At 37.0% G+C, this 21607-nt stretch overlaps 1 long non-coding RNA gene across 3 annotated transcripts; it reads right to left on the bottom strand.

Moving 5' to 3' along the window:
• Nucleotides 1–3657: 3657 nt before the first annotated feature.
• LOC118578534 lies at nt 3658–21290 on the bottom strand. Of its 3 annotated transcripts, none has more exons than XR_004944267.1 (3): nt 19620–21290; nt 7150–7226; nt 3658–6318 (listed from the first exon to the last, which is right to left on the bottom strand). It is a non-coding gene; the product is annotated as an uncharacterized LOC118578534 (long non-coding RNA). The 3 variants fall into 3 exon arrangements; XR_004944268.1 differs by having other exon boundaries at nt 19911–21290; XR_004944269.1 differs by having other exon boundaries at nt 19916–21290.
• Nucleotides 21291–21607: the final 317 nt, after the last annotated feature.

The following is a 21607-nucleotide window of genomic DNA, read 5'->3' as shown; positions in this document are numbered from 1 at the left end:
CTGGGGAAAGCTAAAGCTAATTGTGGCTCTTGCTCCAATCTCTTTGGCTATTAACTCTGTATTTGGCTCTGTGTTTCTTATTTAATAAGACTGTTTAGAAATTTGTCTACAGTGGTCTGTGATCTCTATACTGCTGCATGAAGCCATGTTGATATGTGCGGGGGAAGAGGGGGAGTTGTGCTGCTGCTGTTGGGAACCATATTGGTGTTCATGGACCATGTTGCCCTGAAATCCATGTTGATATTCTTGGCCTGTGCTGCTACCAAGGTCTAGTGTCAGTGGCCCTTGATGCTGCAGAGGCCACAGTTGATATCCTTGGTCTTTATTGCCACAAGAGACCATGCTGAGGTCTATGGCAAGTGCTGATGCTGGAGACCATTTGGATGTCCATGGTCCATGTTATCACCAGAAATCATGTGGAAGTCCAGGATCTGTGCTCCCACTGACTGCAAAGAGCAATGAAGCTACTTTTGCGGTGGTGTCAATGACTGTAAAATCACAGTTGAGAGAGACATAGGAAGTTTCTGTGACAATCCCTACCCACACCCTCCAGTCCCAACAAAAGTAACAGCCAAGACAGGAAACCATTGTGAACTCTTAAAAATTGTGTTAAGGATTCCAAAATGCAGCTCTCTACAATTAAGGGTGACTGTTGGAAACAGGGATAGGGAAGGATGTATCTGACTTTTCTTTTGGGCCACCAACCAGCTCCCAAATCATGACATGGAGACTTCTTATTCATTATGAATCCTCGGCCTTAGATTAGCTCTTTTCTTACTAGCACTTATAACTTAACCTGTTTCTTTTCATCTACCTTTTGCCTTGGGGCTTTTTACCTTTCCTTTCTGTATGTCCTAACTTTCCTGTTTCTTCTGTTTCTGTCTTGCTGGGTCTGGGGACTGACTGACTGACCCTGGACATCTCCCTCATTCTCTTCCTCTTTTCCTTTAGTTCTCCGATATATTGATGTATTTTTCTCTATCCTTCAGCACTGCCTTTCCCTCTTCTGCCTAGCTATTGACCATTCGGCTTTTTATTTAGACCAATCAGGTGCCTTAGCGAGGCAAAGTGAAACAGCAACACATCTTTTCATAATCAAACAAATGCACCATAAACAAATATAACACATCATGCCTTGTTAAACTAGTGCAGCAAAAACAAATATAACATACCTTTACACAGATAAAGTAATATTCCATAGCATAAACAAATGTAATACATCTTTACTTAGTTAAGTATTTCCCAACAGAAGAACTCAATTGTTGGGTTTGTTTGTTTGTTTGTTTGTTTGTTTTGTTTTGTTTTGTATTAGGGGCTGGCCACTGGGACTTTGACCAGGTCCAGTGAGTATATGGGCAACACAAACTGGACTTATGTGGTATATTTTGATTGTTTGGTTGTGCTTTTTGTTCTTTTGATTTTGGGGGTGAGTGCAGGGGAGGTCACAGGAGTGAGGCATAGACCTGGAAGTACTAGAAAGTGAGTGCATAATATTGAATCCCAAATAATCAATAAAATATTATTTTGGAAAACAAAAAGAAATAAATGACAAATATAATTTTTGTGTAAAAATGGTGATTCTGGATCTAAACATATTAGCCAATTCTATCTTTTCTGATTAACAACAGCATTCTAGAGCAGAAGAACTTACGAATTAAGTGATCATTCCCTACATCTTCAAGCTCAGTAAGGTTGTTTCTTTAAATTTCATGAAAAAGTCAAAGTGAATAAAACACAATTAAAATCTGTGTGTTGGGGTGAGGGTGCACGCAAGCTATTTTTTAATTCCTTAAGTAATTTAATAATTGAATGTCTTTAAAGACAAATTTTAGCACTCATATATCTATGTGTGCTCTTCTGTAATCCAAATAGTTTATTCCATTTTAAGAAAAACATTACATTTAATTCTCAGACCAACAAAATCTATGTGTCTGTTGCCATCTTCCTTGAGAACAGCTCTTCTGTGGTACAAAATGGGAATTCTGGGTACATGAATGAGGGACTTGCAAAAGTCAAAGCCAGAAGCAATTGTTCAGAAGGTTTTTGAGCATACCTGATTGAAAGACATTCATTTATTACAAAATATGTTCTTGAGGTAATGTCATAAAGAATAACTCCATAGTGTTAAAAACAGGCCATTCATAATGGTGGAGGTCCCTTGTTCTTAACTTCCCTTCTTACAAGGAAGAGAACTGTTTAGCACAGGTTAGTCGCTAACATGAGAATCCATGTTATCTTAGCACCCTGTCAAATGTGAAATGTCAAATGACTTCTCTAGCAAAAAGAAGATGGTTAAGTGATGATTTGTCTGAAAATGTACAGTGCAGTCATTAGAGGCAAACTAGTGTGGCAATCTGGAAATCTGTATTCGGTCTTAGCTTCTCCACTCTGGGTCTTTCTGTTTCCTACTGAATAAGCAGTGTTACAGGAACCTCAGCTGAAACTGATCTCCAAAGACAAAAAAAAAAAAAAAAATCCATCTGAATTCATAGCATAGAAATGGATCTAGTGAAAAATAGCTCTGACATGTGTAGAATGGGTGGGGATCTTAACCCACTGAGAATCACTAGACTTTTTGTTTTCAAAGCTAGGACATCTTTAAGATCACATTTTCCCAGGCTTGCTAAAAACAAAACAAAACAAAAACAAAACTGTTCCTATAATAGAAAATGGAGATGATGGAGTTTCCCAGGTCTCCCCAAAAAGACTAACTGTATAACCATTATTCAAATTTTAATATGTCCTAGACTTTCCCCACAAGGCTTTCAGTAATTAGAAGTTGACCACAGGCATAATAACAAAAATTTGTACTTATTTTGTCCCTGCCACGTGTTTTTGACCAAACTATAACATAACTGTATTTTGCTTATTGAATTCTTGTTTCCTATTTTTTATACATGGAAGCTAATTTAGTAGTTTTATGGGTTTAAAGTGTCTGCTAGCATGAGGACTGTGAGAATTTATAAGAACACATGTATCATTGCACTGGGATATTGCAACATGATATCTAGACAAAGGATTATTAAGAATATGGTTATTTATGCACATTAGGTATTAGGGTAGCATTAACGATTACAAAAAAATATATATGTTACAAAAGTGCTGCAGAAACATTTTTTCCTGGAATGAAAAAAAAAAAAAAAAACCTTTAGATTTTTCGAAACACAGTAAACTATGGTTGATAAATCAAATTATCATTTGTAACAAACTAAAAAAAAAAAAGCATGTCAATCGAATTTCATCCCTAGTATCCAGATACTGAAACACCACATTTATTCATATCTTGCATTTAGCTCCCATAATAAGATAAATGGTGCTATTGCTGTTGTGTTTGTTTTAATGAGTTATTTGAAAAAAAGTTGGAATGGAATATGGATGATTCTGGCCCCCATGTATGAGCTTCTGTGTCACGACCGCCTGGACCAGGAAGGAAGAGGCAACACTGAGCTCTTCTTTCAGCAGTTTATTCAGGAACCTTGAACAATCTTCTTCTCCCCTGGGGAAACCCGCTCACTCCTTATATAGCCTCTGGGCAGCCAACCCTATCACGCCACGTGGGCAACACCAATGGGCCCAGGTAAGAGGAAGCAAGCCAGATTCTCAGCCTTAGCCAAATAAGAACTTGTTTATCACTGAGAGCACTCACCATCGGGAAGGCGGAGCCGGCGCCATCTTTAAGGCGCGGCTGCATGCAGCTCTCTACACTTCTCAGTTGATTGTTCGTAGTCTTTTTGAGCATCTTTTAACTCCAAGTAGTATCAAGGGATTCTTGGATAAAGCACATAAACAGCAGTATGTATTAGCTGTATTTGATGATGTGAGACTCATAAAGACACACACTTCCCAATTTTTCTTCTGACTGAGCACTGATATCAACACTGCATGCTCTTTAGGATCTGGGCCAGTTAACTTATGTCCATCAAATCAATCACCCAATGGCAGTGAGAGTCTCAACTAAGGCAGTGCAAATGGCCTGGCTTCTAATGGATTATAATGTCATGAGGCAACCTATGAAAATTCCTCCGAGCTCCCTCCTTCCTCTCCTAATCTTAAACTGACTATCTGATTATATTGAGTATTAGATATTTATGCTACCAAATTCTCATAAATCTAGCACATTAAATATTAAGGAAAACATATTTTGTATTGTCTTCTGACAAAAATAAAAATTAAATTAAAAAAGTACATAGGGTAACTGTCCAATATACCTATTTAAAACACAGTGCTAGGAGTAAGTATTCTTGAGTATGGTTTCACACTCCATTCTGAAATAATGGGGTTCCCCTAGCAATGTATTGAAGAATTGTCCTCTTTGCTGTCTCTGCTTCCTCAAGATATGCAAAGCTCTTTTTGTCTTTGATAAGTCTAAACAACCATCCACAGTATAATTTTTCAGTATAATTTCAGCCTTGACATAGTGCGTTAGGCAAATTTCTGTATTGAGTTATTAATTTGTACATTGTTCAGCTTGTAAAATTGTAAAGACAAGGTTTCAAAAATGACTTTGTACAGTTAGTGGCATATTTATTAATATTTAGGCAGGTTTAGTCTTCCATCCTTCTGAAATAATGTCCTTTTAAAGCACCTTGTCAGTATGTACTATTCAGCTTGGCTTCTAGACTAAAGTAATGTCACAATGATACATCTCACTATGTCCCCATGTGTTGCTTGCTGAGAATCTATACAATTATTAGAGTGCTGGAATACTCCATCGATACCTTGGCAACTTGTTAAAGTGTGAATTATAAACACCTGCCTTTTTACACACTGCAACTGTTTTTAAAAGACCATGTCACATCGACTACTTATAATGACTTGAAGAATCAATACTTGTGTATTTTTGTTTCATAAACATATTAGTTTGCCTGTAATGATGTCACTAGGGCGACTTTACAATTATGAAGAAATGATTTCTTACTCAGTTACTTTTAGAAAATAAATTACATTTGATTAAAAAATAAACAAAAGTGACCAAAGTCTCTGCCTTTGATATTAGATTCTATTGTGGGAGATAAATTAAAATCATCATCTACAAATTAGAAAAATAAATTAATTTAAAAATTATATAGAATGATGTACCCTTGGTAATTGGGAGAAATGTAGTTTGCAAAGGGTGTTTTTCTACTTACAGCAGATCAGCAAGGCATTAAGTCAAAAGACTGGGGAGAATTACTCCAGGCTGTAGAATAAGGACCTTGCATTACATGGGCATAAAAGGAAGGTAAGATTAACTATAATTTAATGAAATAGGAATAGACACGGTGTAATCTGGTTTAGAACTTTTAAATTTTTCTCTAGCTATATGTGGATGGGTGAAATGAAGCAGGGGAAAAAAAAAGGAGAAAAACAAGTCAGAACTTGATGAGCAGCAAGAAAGACACAGGTAGAATTGGACAAATGATGACACCATAGACTAGGGTTAGAATAAAAGAAAATATACATTTGTTTTCATGATGTATTTCATAGGTTTCAAGACCTTTTTAAGCCTGGAGTGCAGGGTATGGAGGCTTCTTCTGCAGACGGCATCCTTTAGGAGAGGGCATACAACACTCCTATCTTCTCTGTAATCAGTACTTTTCCTTTCAGTAGTTTTTGTTTGCTTGTTCTGTGGTGGGGGTGGGGTGGGGTGAGGCTAAAGGAGTGTTAGTAAACTATTTAAAATTATCAAACACCTTTGAAAAAATTAATAGACCATTCTTTGTGGTTAAGTCTGTATTACTAAAACTCTATATACCAAGGAAACAACAATTTTTTTGGAACATGAGCTCTGGTTATATTTTATCTACTTTGCACATTAATCCTATTCTTGGTAACACTGAGTCTTCTTAATGTTGCCATATAGGATATATAGGACATATATGCAGATATTCATACAGGGTTCCCTAGTTTCCTATGCACAGATTTATTTTGAAATATAAGCACCTAAATATGGTCAATGATGTAACAAAAGAATAATGATGTAACATGGTCAGAATATTAACATATTCTACGTGGCTATAACTTCATGCAAATCTGAATATATTTCTTTTGAAACAATTTAAGGCTATGTTAAATATGTTATAACTATATCACACCATAGTCCAAAGGAAACACAGATGTCTCCTCCAGTGAACGAGTTGCCAAGATACTCCTTTCTTCGTAGGTGTCTATAGCCAAAAGACAGATATTAGGATTGTTGTTGAATTTTAACAAGAAAGAAGAGGTTACCAATTCACTTTCACTCTTGATTCTTTGGTTATTTTCTTGTCACTGGATCCCAGATTTAAGATACCTGACATCTGTGCTCTTCATTGGTTTTCATCACAGTAATTAATGACACTGTAGTAAAGACAAAGGAAGCCAAAACCAGAAACAGAATTTAATTTAATGCTAGGTTCTAAACACACAGGTTAGATACAGTGCTGTGGAAATTTTGAATAAAGATAATATTTCACCATTTCAACCAAATAAAATTTTTTAAGCAAAATGGAATTTGTATTTATGTTCTCTCCTGATAAACAAGCCTTTCTTATTTAAAGCTATATGTTTACTCATTCTTAGACAGTCAATAGAGATGCTTAGTGCTTCTTATACTTTCCAGTTTTACTTAGAAGTAGCTAGCTAAATAATAACTGCTATCCTCTCTTAGCCAATGACTGTTCCTCAAAGCTCAACTCCTTAATCACCTGCCAGTTCTATGACTTCAGTTTTCTGAAAGTGTTCCTGAAGTCACATATTACGACGGCTTTAAAAGTGTGATTCACTGATCTTAGGTATTTAAATTCCCTTAGAACTATTGTTCAGCAAGAAGGTCGAGGCAGCACATCTAAAGAGGAATTAAAGACAGCCGGAAGTGAGTTATCATTGTGTTACTGTGAGAAGAGAACAGAAAAATGTACAATGAGACGAAAGAGAACTAATTCTGGCAGAGTGTTTACAATCAAAATTGGCATGGAAATTATACTAAGCTCTTGAAAAGTTGTGCCTGAAAAAATAGTTCCACCCTCCCCAAAAGTGTAATAGTTCCATCAGTATACTTCAACAAATAGCAATTTAGAAAAGAACTAATTTTTTATCTGATTTTACACATTTGATTGTTAAAATAGTACAGCATGACAACTGAAGGTCTTCCCATCAAAGCCTGGGTACATCATAAATTGTTGTACTCACATGAACAGAGGTCACTCCAGTCATGGAATGGGACTCCACTAACCAAGGCTCAGACTCTTCCTATCAACAGAGGTTAACTATGTAATTGAAGAGAACAGAGGAAAATGTGTTAAAAAATTTCATAAGCATCTTAATATTGAATTGAAAAAATAAAATACATGCCTATGTTAGAATACAGAAAAATAAATATAACTTTGATTTAAAATAAACAGAGCTATTTAAATATTTAACAATTACTTACTATATTCTAAGAATTTGCATGGGAGATATCCTGTAGAGATTTGTATTATTTTCAGATAAGATAAAGCAAACAGATCATAGTGGTGCCTGCATGCATCCCAGCACAAAGGGATGGAAATTGGGGACACAAAGGCAGGGAAATTGTCTCCAGGGGCTACATCATGAGATCTTGTTTGTTTGTTTTTTAAATAATTAATTTTCAAAGAGCAGTAACTGAATTTTACTGAATAATTTTCAAGAAAGATAGATATTATGTTATTGCTGTTAAATAGAAAAATAAAATAATGAGACCCTTCAAGCCCTTACTTTAACAAATTAGGACACAATACTTAATTTATAAACTTATAAGTTATTTTAACATCTAGTTAAGTATGAAATCCACATTATGCATGTAGATGGAAAAAAGGGTTTGGGGCACAGAAAAGAGTGAAGAGGTGCACAAACAAAGGTTTAATATTTGCATAAAATATGAACAACCACTGCTTAGTAAAGAGAATTCTATAACATGATTGATTGTCAAAAGACAAAGAAACTGCATGACCTAAAATAAAGAGTTAAAATAGTATATATTATCTTGTATGTTTGTGAGTTTAAACAACACAAATTCACTATACTATTTTTTAATTTTGCTGAATGTGGTGGCTGTCCTTCAGGGGATATAATTAGTTTGGAAGCAGAAACAGGAGCTTTGTTCTGCTGTGTTGTAAAATAAATATCTATTTCATAAGAATGCTTTATTAGAATCAAAACAGTCTATGTATGAGTTAGTATAGCAATGACTGTGTTCTGAAACTACAGACCCAGTCATGGGAATTTTGCTACTATGCATGTTTCCTGCTGGAGCTGCCAATCAGAAATGATTGATATTTGGTTATTCCAATTTTAATCTTTCTTTGATTAGCTCTCTGGTAAATGAAATATATGACATCAAACTATTTGATGTGGCATTGGTTTCTTGTAAGAATGGTAGAAATAGAATCAGGCCCCATTTAGTGTTCAGTTTTTTTTTTTTTTAACCTGTATCATTTTATAAAATTCTTTCCAGAGTAATAAAAGATTAAACATAAATTGAAATAAAACAACTATTGACACCTTTATAAGTGAGATTTTTGCATTTATATTGGCAAACAATTCTAAGAACATGTATAGAACTTGTACAAATCTTAACATAAATACCAACAGTCCATTGAAAATGGACAAGAGCCATGTGCAGTATTTCTCAAAGGAAGAAACAAGAATGTACTCAGATGCAAGGAATCATATCTGAGCACAGATGATGAAATTTTAAGTACCCTCTAAAATCCTGGCTCTATTGTTTTGATCATGACATAAAAAAGCCTGATAGCAATCTTATATTAGTGATGATGTATAAACACATAAGAGTCCATGCATTGTATCTAGACAGGTACATTTTTATAAACACTTTGAAAAGAAATTGAAAACTGACCCAACACTTTTATTTGTACATGTACTGCAAGAAACATCGTAAGAAATTTTCATAACAGAGTTAAGTCTTGAAAGAAACAGTAACACCTTTTATAGGAGAAATGATGGCTGAGGCATATTCACAAAGAGTAGTCAAAGGAAAAGAAACATAAAAAGGACATACACAATGAAGAATACCTGGAAAACCTGAATCTGTTCTCTAAAACTTATCAAATACATAAAGCAAACTATCTTTTCAAATATATCCAAACATAGAAAAAGTATAAAAGGAACTAAGTGAATACTGAAGGTAGTAGTCAAATAATGTTGGAGGGAGGAAGATGGGCTAATCAAAGACTAGAAGTGCATGTGTTTAGTTGTAACTTATTTTCTAGTTTCCAACTTTTGTTATGGACAGTACACTTATGACTGACTATTGCACCCTTAAGAAAAAATTAAGTAACAGATGCACTAAAAAAATCCATGCATAGAACAACAAGGAGTTACATAATTATTAAAAATATTACTAATGAACAATGTTAACACTCTAAAAACTATGATACTATATATGTGCAACTCTACATTAATGAAAATATATGAAGTTTATGTTAAGTACAAATTCATATCATACTGCAATATTGTTTATACCCCTGTCAGAGAAGCAGAGTATCATGTAACTATTTTATTATGGTGTGTGTGTGTGTGTGTGTGTGTGTGTGTGTGTGTGTGTGTGTGTGATGGCACAGTAAATGGAAGTCAAAGGATCACTCATGGGAATTGGTTCTTTCTTTCCACAATGTGATTCCTAGGACCAAATTCAGATTGTGTAGATTCTCTACCCTCTGAACCATTTTGCCAGCCCCCTGTAATCTTCTGAGAATTATAGTTAAGACAGCTGAAATTATATTAAATGTGAGTCATGATATAATATACATTAAATATCTATTTATCCAATATAATGAAAAACTTGCAAACTTATGAGCTTTTTGTAGGGTTGAGGATCAAATACAGGTCACAATTCATTCTGCATGAGCACTATGCTACTGATCTGCACCCCACAATACTTTGTACCTCTGGACAATGAGCTCCTCATCTGCTCACAGCTGCCAGCTGCTCTGGTAGGAATAAAAATTTGTCAACAGAATAGATTCCAGTAATTCTTGCCACAAAATGTAAGTTAACTATTTCAAGATATGGGTATGTTAATTTACTTTGGTGTAGCAATAATGCATGTCTATGTCTAGCAAAGTATCATATTTTGTACTTTAAATACATCCAATTTTAAAAACTAAATATAATTATGGTTAATCCATTGGATAATTAGGAGTATTCTGTGTTTTACATAGCCAGCCACACTTACTTATGCACTCTCTCCAATCTCATAACTAATTCTGGAAACAATGTAAGTACTGTTAAAAGTGTCAGCGTTACCATCATCATCATTATTATTATTTTAATGGAAGAAAAAAAGCAAATCAGTCTCTTTGGCAAATGGTTCACCTACAGTTTAAGACCTTACAGATCTTGTAGTAATTTAACACTTTAACAAAAATGAGGCACAAAAGAAAAGCCTCCATTTCTATGATATTGTTGATAACTTGAGGGGAGAGTTTTAAGAAGTCAGGCATTACCCTCTGTTTATTTCTTCTACAAATGAAGCTATTCAGTGTTCATTTAAGGATATTAACTCACCCAAACATCAACCAAAAATATTCATCCCAGAATGACAAGTATACAAATCTACAAGCACTCCAACATGTGCTCTTTTTTTTTCTTTCAGAAGGTTACTTGGACAAGTGAATCATTATTTCTTTGAAATTTGTCAGCATAGGCTGCAACTGAGTCTAGTACTACGTTGCTTTATCTCTACACTCAGAGCACATGAGAGTTGGCACTCATTCACAAATGCACACATTCATCTGACTGTCACTGCACTTCTTGGAAGAGAAGCTATACTTTATCTTCTTGATGTTTGTAAAGCTTTAGAAAACCCAATGTCATTTGGCAGAGGGCTAAGGCATGTTCCACAACATTTGATTTTATCCTGAAATTTTTCATTGATGTTTGATTCTATGTTATTGAATCTGTATCATTTCCAACATTCTATTAAGGAACATAATTCTGTGAGTATAAGAACAGGAGAAAAAATTATTGAACCTTTCACTGGTTAAAATATTTGGAAGCTTCAAATTTAAAAGTGATGAAATTTTACTTGGGGGATGTTTTATACTATCATCAAATATAATCAATGTTTTTGCTTCATGATAATTTCATTGTTTACATGGCAGGTTACATTATTAACATAAACTATTTTATTAACGATATTTTTCAAAATCTGTGCCTTTGTATTTATGTGTGTACAAAACTAGTGAAACACAATACATAAATATTCTCAAGTTAACATTTAATACTATTTAGAAAAGATCACATTTTAGTGAGAAGAAAATATGTTTATAACTTCAGATAAATAAGCACAAAATAGATAGATGTCTATAGAAATTTGAAGACAAAAATATGATTGAGACAATTTTGAGAAAATGAATTAAAGTAAAAAATGAGCACTGCCAGAGAATGGAGATTATAGCTTTGCGTTTATGTTTTCCTCGGCTCGCAAAAAAGGAATCTCTAATTATAACTAGGACTGGTGCCATATGACTAAAAGAGCAGCTCCTTCATCCTGTCTTTTATCTCTAGTGACCAAATGACTAACGTCTGGGTGAAGGTGTTAGCAGAAGTGTTGGGTGGTACGTTCTTGAAGTTTCCTTTTCATGCTAATCCATTTGTTGACTGAAATTTCTGCACACTTCTTTTTGCATTTTAATTTTTTTATTTTTGAAAATGCCATTTATGTATATACCATGAACGATGATCATATGTACTCCCCATCTCCCCAAACTCCCTTATATCTCCTCAAAATGATCCTTCCCAAATTTTTTTAAACCTAATTCCAGTTAGCAAAGCCGTTTTGGCATAGGTGTGAGGGATGGAGTCTCACTGGGGCATGAGAATCCCCAGTGGCTACATCCTCAATAAAAAAAATGATTCTTCCCTTTGAAGCAACTATCCACTGCCAATAACTCCTCAGTAGGGAGTGGAGTCTGGACATCATCTACCCCATCCATTCTTGGATTTTCAACAACTTCATTTTGTGTAGGCCCTGTCTACATGCTTCTTGAATCAAAAAATAACCTGGTGAATGATAGTCACAATGTGTAATGTCCAAAGGCTGACACAACAAATTTGATACAAGAGCTCTGAACTGCTCACTCCACACTTCATAACAAATAAAGTAAAATGTCACATAGACCTTGGCTTGCTCACAGGGAAACCTAATTCTGACCGACCTATGTTAAATACATAGAATATTTGCTTCCCTGATATAATCAACATAATTATAATCCTATAATATTCTCAAATCTAGATCATTTGTCATTTTATTAAAATTTAGTTTCAAAATGAATTCACTTATTTATCCTTCTACTACTTTGTAAAAACTATTTCACTTTCTGTGACTAAATATTTCTTTTTGAAAGTCCTAGAAAGATTGACTCAATTTATTTTTACTTTTTTTTTTTCCGCTACTCAATAATAAATTCTCAAATATACATCCTTGAGAACTCAGCTTCAACTTTCAGAAATACTGTTTAAGTTCATTTTGGAAAATCTCTAATTCTCCATATTCATACTTGTACTTAAAATATACCCTCTGTACTGGCTGGTTTTCTCTCAACTTGACACATGAAGAGTCATTAGAGAAGAAGGTGCCTCAGTTGAGGAAATGCTTCTATGAGTTCCAGCTGTAAGGCAAATCAAAACGACTCTGAGATACCACCTTACCCCAGTTAGAATGGCTTAGATCAAAAACACTGAAGACAGCTTATGCTGGAGAGGATGTGGAGCAAGGGAAACTCTCCTCCTCTGTTGGTGGGTATGCAGGCATTTTCTCAATTAGTGGTCAAAGTGGGGAGGGCCCAGCCCGTGGTGGGTGGTGCCATCCCCATGCTGCTAGTCTTGCCACTATAGGAAAGCAGGCTGGGCAAGCAAGAGGAAGCAAGCCAGTAAGTGGTACCCTTCCATTGTCTGTTATCAGCTCCTGCCTCCAGGATCCTGCCCTGTTTGAATTCCTGTCCTGACTTTTTTCAGTGGTCAAAAGGAATATGGAAGTGTAAGCTGAATAAACCCTTTCCTCCCCAACTAGCTGTATGATCAAGTTGTTTCATCTCAGCAATAGAAACCCTAACTAAGACATTCTCTTAAGATGGTTCTTTGACCTTATATACATCATTTGTGCTTGTCATATGACTCCATCTAAATCACATAACTTTCATAGTTAAAAAGCAAACAAGAAAGCTCTTCTCCTACCATTCTTATCTTGGATGAAGGTTCTATCTTTTCCTAGATAACCACTACTCATATGTGGTCAATCCCTAAATTGTATAAGAATTTATAAGCCCTATTATTTCTACCTTTCTATTTCTCTGGAATTTCAACACTGCTTGCTTTTCTTATCTATGTTCACTGCTACAATTCAAGTGAAGTCTTTTCCTACTAACTGGCCCAGTTTGCTCTCCTTTAGTATTCTTCGTGTAACATGACCTTATTGTCATCACAACAGCTTGTAGATGACTTCTCCAGGCCTATGTATTGTATCTTTCTTTAGGTGTCAGATTGTTAGAGCTGTCAAGACATCACAGGGGTGAATTAAACACTAGGATTCATTTCTCACATTTCTGGGGGCTGGTAGTAGAGCATCAAGTCTCCAGCAGAAAGCTTTCTTCTGATGCTTCTCTTCTTGGCTTACTTAAGCTGCCTGCATGCTGGCTTGCTATCTCTTCACACAATTTTTGTTTGTTTGTTTGTTTTTGTTTTCATGTGTGAAAACATAGCTCTAGTATCTCTCTCTCTCTCTCTCTCTCTCTCTCTCTCTCTCTCTCTCTCTCAGTGTGTGTGTGTGTGTGTGTGTGTGTGTGTGTGTGTGTGTGTGTGAGTGAGAGAGAGATAAGGCTACATCAGATTAGATTTGTCCCCATGCTAAAGGATTCCTTTCATTTTTTAATATTATAAGTGTGGTCTCTGAAGATAGCCACATTTTGAGGTACTTTGGATTAGTCATTGCTTACACTATACTATGTGTCTGCATTTATGTGACAAGTAACAAAGCTCTCTGACTCTCATCATGTCTCTCTCTCTTTCTCCCTCCCTCTCTCTCTCCTAATCTCACTTTTTAAAATGTTTAACGAGTTTCTGCCTTTCTTTTTGCATATTTATAGTTCTGCCAATTTTCCCTTTGTGATGCTGCTTAGAACATATTGATCTAGGTTGCTTTTCTGTAATGCCCTTGCTGAAACCTAGCCCTATACTTATGCCCCTAAAGTGATAAAATGACTTAGAGGGTTGTGTTCTTCAACTTTTCCTCACTATGACAATGAGGTACACAACCTTCAAGGTGATGGAAAAGCTTGTTTACTGTGTGGTATAAGTCTATGGGTACTTGACTCTGTTGGTTTGAACATGTGAACACATACCATATCATGGTGGGCACATACAAAGAAAGACTCTTCCTGATAGCTGTCAAGCAAAGAGAGAACAATAAATGGAATGAATGTCTCTTAGTTCATTAAAGGTAGGTCCCCAAGAATTTAGCTTGCTTATATTCAATCCCACACCTCAAGGATACCACCACTTCACAATAGAAGCACAGACTGGTGCTTCAGACTTCCACAATTGGGTCTTTAGAAGATACCCCCAGCCCCTAATAAGGAACATTATATTTATTTCTATGTCATTCTTGATTATTATTTTTGGAGTTAGAAAATCGGAAAGACTTGGGGCCAGAATTTCAATTAAGGATATTTATTCCTATATTCTATAGGTTAATCATTACACAGGGACACACTTAGAATGAATTTAAAACTCTTAGTGGAGAATGTCAGCTGATCAGTAGTGGGTCCCACATGACAACTCTAGTATAATAAATAGTGATTAAGACTTAAACAATGTTTCATTTTCATTTTAGTTCTTAGTTAAAATACAATTCCTCCATTTATCTCCTTTCATGTCCAACCTCACCTGAGTGTACCCTCATAATAGCTCTTAATTTCATGGTCCCTTTGTCTATGATTATTGTTGCTACACCAAGGTTAGAAGTAAAAGCCCTCTATTAGTAATTCCATTTCACTAATGTGTGGTAGAGTATGGCATTTTGAAACTTTATATGATGACTTAAGAATCCACTTGCTGACAGACTGACAGTGGAAGACAATAAGCATGATTTCAGAGCAAGAAATCAAGCAAGCTGAGCTCATCATGAAAGGAGAGGAATATTCATTTTTTTTCCTGACCATATTACCTTGTCAAAACAGTCAAGAAGGCACCTTAGGAGGAGAGCAAGCAGCAAATCACTGACCCCTAAGTGGTTTCCTCAGCAAATGCTCCAGCTGTACAGAAAGCCACTCATTCAAACTCCCATCCTTTTACATTTACTTTGTTGCAGCATGTGCTCTGAATTGAAACAGTAGAAAACATAAGCAATGGCTTAATTGTAAATACAACATTGTGGCTTAAGATAATAGTTTAGTTCAGTTTAGCAATAAGTATAAAAGCAATAGGTATTGTGTTCAAACTATTTTTATGTTGAAAAGGAAAGGGTGTTTTAGGACATGATTCTAACAATCTTGATAATTGGAACAATAGTAATACTAATCTAGGAAGCTGTTGTGAAATCAAATAAAATTATATGTACCCTGCAATTAACACAGTGGGAGGCACAAAAGGGAGACCGTTATTATTACTGATATCTACTCTCTTCACATGTTTTTTGTCATTCAGGAGCCATGGGATATTTTTGATTTGAGGACCCTGTCATGAACAGTGAAGTCAAGTTTGTGTTCTAACTGTCTTCTAGCTAATAGAGATCCTTTCTGTCATTAACTCTGGGCTCTTAATTGAGACAACCCTCCTTTATTTAAGCAGCTTTATTTTCTTGAGAAGACTGTTTAAAATTTCTGTGTTTTCTTACTTTACTAAATGAAGGTAATAAGTTTGTTGTAAATATTAAAAACAATCAAAACAGCTTTCTTAAAAATATGGAATGTAAAAGGTGTTGAGTAAATGGTGGCTATTATTTGAGTGAAACCAACAAGTTCTGAGCTATTTTGCAAGACTAAAATATTTCAATAAGATTTCCATGAATCAGGACAGCAAAAGCAGCATCAGTGGAAAATGAGTAACTTCAAGGATATAGACAAGAAGCTAAGAATAATCCTGCTTTTGTTGTTGCTGTTGTCCTTACTGTTTGGTTGGTTCCCCTCCACACAGAATATGTCTCCATGTAAGTTGTGAATACTTCTCATGGAGTGAACACGTCTTCATTTGAAAACCCAGAGGTAACAGCCGTATTATGCCATTTCCCAAGGAGCCATGCATCATTAGATAATCCTCAGCCAAAGATGTCCTGATAAAGATGTTGCCTTGACAGGCCTCTTTCTCCCAGAGAACATTATCAGTCTCTTTACTGAGGGAAAGTCCAACTAGCAGGAGTTAGGCTCCACCCTTGTAAGGACTGAATGTGGCTCACACCAGAATGTTGAAGTGTGCCCTCCATAAGCAAGTAAAGTGAAATCCTACCTCTGGTATCATAGGGCTTGAAGGTGAAGCATTTGGAAAGTAAAAAGGATTAGATCCCTTATGATCTGATTGGTAATCTTAGGAGGAAGAAAGGACTGTCTGTGAACACAATGAAGGAAGGGCATTCAGGGACACACTTTGGGAAGCACAGCTTTTAAGCCAAAAAGATAGTCTTCACCAGTAATGAAACTAGAAATCTGATATTAGATTTCTAGCTTTTAGAATGGTGAGAAATAATTTTTCTGATGTCTAAGCTACCCGTGGTAGAGTGTTGTTTTTTTTTTTTTTATAGCAACCCAAGCCCAGGCACTTCCCTCACTTTTTCCAGTTGTGCCCCTGGTAAAGGGGTTCACAAGCCAAAAATAAAAACTCCCATCCATTATTTCAAAAGGTTTCCTTAAATGTAAAGGATGAGATAAATGCAAGATGTTCTTTGTTCCATGTATCTCCTAAAGATACCTTTTTTTTTGAAGGTAAAACTTCTACCCATTCCCAAATTAAGAAAATATCCCACCTCTGCTTCCACACTTTTGTCCACACTTTGCTTCATCTGTCTGTTTGCACCTAAAAATTCCATGGAGACCTTAATAAATATGACAACTTTCTCTGTTTTTTTTTTTTTTTCCTGTAGCAGCATAGTCTAAACATAAATATAATATAATGGTACTACACTAATACATATTTGGAGAATATTTTATAATATGGGCCACTGGAAATAACAGCTACACTTTTTTGTGACATGACACACATCATTTTAAATTCAATGCCATATGTGTTCTGAATCTTTTAAATTTTTATCACTTTAAAAATTGTGGTAACAATACTTTATATGAGATTGCTCTTCAACAAAATTTTCAGGATATAATACAACACTTTCAACTATAAACACAGAATGGTATAATACTAGAATTTTCTTCATAAAAAATATTTACTTTTGTTAAGTTTAAGTATATGTGTCTCTGAATGACTATGGGCATGTGAATGCTTGCAGCCATGCATGCCAGAAGAGGGTGTTGAATCACCTGAGACTGGAGCTAACTACTGAACCCTCTTTCCAGAACATTTTTATAATTTATTGACATAACTGAAAATTTATAATATAATTCTCTTCTACATTTTCACATATGGATAGCAATATGAAAATAAACAATGAAAAGCTACTTACTACTATAAATACATTGTGTTCTGAGCTTTAATCTCTTCAAGTTACAATGAGCATTTATTATTCTGAGGGTAATAATGCCAAGAAAGTATAACCATTTTTAACACTAAAGTGTGTGTTTGATTTTTCATTTGTTCTGTTTTAGTCCAGATCATTTTTCCTTTTACTATTATTTGTAAATACCTTTTTGTTTTCTAATGAGAGAGAGAAAGAAAAGGTTGGGATTTGGGTGGGGGCAGAAGTAGGGAGGATGAGGGAGAAGTTGGGAAAGAAGCCATAATCAGAGTATATTGTATGAAAAAAATCTATTTCCAATAAAAGTTGGGAAAAAAGTTAACTGTTTCAATATTCCTATACATAGATAGATACCACCAGATTGCTTGAAATGAGGCTTATTATAAATTATCATATTACTTTTTTCTGCATTAAAATATGTAAATTCCCTTTAGCCCTGAATAACTAAAAATGTTTGTTCTTGAAGGATTGAATTGAGCAAAGTAAGTTAAGATTGCAGACTTCATCATAAGGCAGACATGGGTTTCATACTTACTTATTTATGTCAAAATATCTTTGTTACATTTGGCAAATATGCGTAAGCATTAATTTCACTGTCACCTGAGAACACAGAGCATCATTGAATTAATATACACAGATCACAGGGCTATGCTATGACCATACACCTCAGGTTGATTCTGTATGGGATCCTTTACTAGGTGAGGAGGAACATTAATGAGCAGGTCATCATTCTTGCTTTCCTGTGCACCATGGTATGGGGCAGGTATATTAATAATCATCAGGAATAACTTTAATCTTTAACAAAGCAATATATTAATAGGATAAATGCTTTGCTTCTGGAGAGTCAATGCTATTATGAAATTACAATAACCTTGAAGAACACAGAGGACAGGTCAGGCTCCATTGAAAGAGAGAAGCCACCTATACTGAAGACAACTTGCACTATTCAAAGACTGTGAAGAAACACACACACACACACACACTGGAAGGATGCAGGAGTTAATAATCTGGAGTTGGAGTCTGTTGGATATGACAGTGCTTTTGAGTTACAACCCTTTTTCTCAGTTCTATAGAAAGATGATGGTTAGATGTTTAGCATGTTATTTAAGGGATGGTTTAAATCCCCGAAGCCAGAGTCTGGCTTTTCTTGATTATTCTTTCCCCCTATCAAAGTGAAATGTGAAAATCGATGGAGAAGAGAAAGGTGTGATTTTTACTTTTTTTTATTTTACACAAAGAATAACAATCCAGGATATTGAGGAAATGTCATTTTCACAGGAAGAGTGAGTGAATGCTTATTGGAGGCAGGCAGTAAAGATGCAGGGTTTCCAAGTTGCTGCAGGTGCTTAAATGTTTATCAGAAATACTGTGCTCTTGATTATTCCTGCTCCTTGAACATCCCTTAACCCCAGACTCAAGGCAAATGACAAAGCTTCCTCTCCTTGGAATCTGGGGCACTATGTGGCACCCTTGGAACAGTCCACTTAGTGTACATGTAAATGACCTACTTTATTTTTTAAAAGAGGCATTAGTAGCAGTTTGCATGTCAACAGCAGCCAGGAAGATCATCCCAGTACAGAACCGTTCTGGAGAGGAGCCTGCTCAACATCCAGGAATTTTCTTTCATCCAGAGGATCATTTGATCTTTGTAATCCACACCCACATCCATTGTTAAATGATAGGGATATACAAAGAAGAAGCCATAACATAAAGAAAACCTTTTGTTGGATTTTTTTTTTTATAATTCTTAGCTCCACTTCAGTATCCACAACAGTCACTTATTGAAGATGGAAAACAATTACAACTCAAAAAAGTACCAAACCTTATAACCAGGAGACAATGCGTAGATAGCACCAAATTCAAAACCTGCTTAACATATCCCCCACTCGAAACGCTGCAAAACTGTCAGTGTCCAAAACACATCTTAGCATATCAAAACTAAATAAAATGCATTCTTATTTTCAATTGCTTAGCATTTTTCCCAAATCCACTTTTCCTTTACCTAGGTTCCCTGAGCTAGCTTCTAGCTCTTGCCTTCACTGCACCAGAAGGAAAACCAGCCTTGAACTCAAACATGCAGACTCTGCAGCAGAGCAAAAGGCTTGTGGTTCACTCACGCCGCGGGACAGTTTCCATGGATCCATCATCCCCAAACTTGACAAGAATCTCGCTCGGAAAACGACTCTGCCTGGTTCTCTCACACAGGGTCTAAAGCCGACTCACTCAAGAAATTCATACTGCACCCCTGCTTTCTGAATGACGTTAGGGGCCCTGGGTGCTGCTGCCAGCTTACCTTACCCTGTTTTGCTACTCAGGCAATGAATAGCTTTGCTGCAGCTCCTACCAACTTAAGTTTCTTCTTTTGCTCAAAATTCTCTTCTCTTCCACTTTCGCAACCTACGATTTCCCCTTCAAGCGCTCAAAATACTGTATTTTCTCATTCTCAGTCAGTCAGCTTCCAACTCAAAGGGAAAAGGGCCACTCAAAATACCCTGGATCTTCAGAGAAGAAGCTCTCATGGAGACAGCGGGGGAGTGGCGCAGTCCCTCCTGCAAAGGGTCCTAGCGCCATCTCTATGCCGCCGCTTCACTTTTCTTTTTCTGTCTGAACCCACAGAGATTTAGTGAAGAGCCTGGAAGAGAAACTCACTGCCATCCAGCCTTTCCAGTACTTGGGAAGCAGAATCCTCACAGTAAAGCTTTGCTGAACTTGAGCGCGGAGCATAAAGGAGAATCAGGGTTCAAATAAAATAACAAAATAAAAATCAAAGAAACCGTCGTGGCAAAAGTTTACTTTCCATTTTTTCCCCCCTGGTAGCAATGAATTCCTGCTCTCCAGTCCAGGCAAGACAAACTTCCAGAGGATGGATTCCTAGCAGGGACTTGTGGCGGATTCTGACAGCTTCACCGAGTAAAGATTATCTGGTTTAGCGCGCCTAGCTGCACAGAACACAGGGACCTCTGCCTTGAGGGCAAAGTTGCCACAGGAGCTACCAGGAGACCTACACCACTGCTTTTGCCAAAATACTGGAAAGGGAAATGAAATGGGCTGGATCGCCAGGCTTCCAGTTCCTCCTCTTTCTCCATCTGACTCTTTCGCTCGCTACCATCCAGTTTTTAATAAAAGCGTAGAACCCGAAATTTAGTCCTGATCCAAAAGCTGGCCGACACAAGTCCCTGGTCAGTTCTTTGCAAAACCACCTAAGTGAACTTCAGGAGCTCTTTGAGACAAAGTTATGGAATGGGCAGGAGGGAATGTCGCAAGGAAATTCTGTCCAGGAAATGGTGTCAAGATTCCTCGATTCAAAGGATGTCGGGGAGTCCCTTGCTCCTTGGTGAGGTGCTGCGGGCACTTCAATTCTCCACTGAAGAAGGGGTGGGTGCTGGTCACTCTGAAGGGTGGGGATGGGAAGAGGGTCTGAAGTCCTGCTATCTCCGGGTTCAGCGTTCCTGGAGAAGAGCTGACCACCGGTAAGAGCAAGGAGTGGAGATGAGAGACAGGGCGGGGAGACCGGAGAAGGTTAAAAGACTTGAGGGCTCCGTTAACTGGAGAGGAGGTACGATGTCACTGTCCTTCCAATTCTGGGAACCCCTGGTGCGGGTTCGCATCTAGCTTTCGTCTGTGGCCTGGGGCCGCGATCGTGAGGCGCTGGGCGTGCGTGTTGGTGCGCGCGCGCGGGAGTGTGCGTGTGAGCGGTGCGTGTGAGCCGGCCGTGTGTGTGCGCGCAGTCCGCGCGCTGAGTGTGGCCGCCGGGACCCAGCAGCCCGCCGCCCGCCCGGTGTCCCTCCTTCCCAGCTCCTCAGCCTCTTCCCCGGGCTTCCCATCACCTGCCCCTCGCCGGTTGCGGCCCCCACTCAAAGTTTCCTCGCCAGAGACGCCTGGGCGCAGCGGCTGGAGCCAAGACACCGCGGTGGAGGGCGATCCTCGGCGTGGCTCTGCTGCCAGCACCTGCTCCGCACCGAAGCCGCCCGAGCGCAGGTTTTCCCACTT

This window comes from Onychomys torridus, chromosome 2 (assembly GCF_903995425.1).
Source record: "Onychomys torridus chromosome 2, mOncTor1.1, whole genome shotgun sequence".
Classification (NCBI taxonomy): domain Eukaryota; kingdom Metazoa; phylum Chordata; class Mammalia; order Rodentia; family Cricetidae; genus Onychomys; species Onychomys torridus.
Note: the sequence above shows the minus strand (reverse complement) of the source record. Positions and strands in the feature narration are given on the sequence as shown.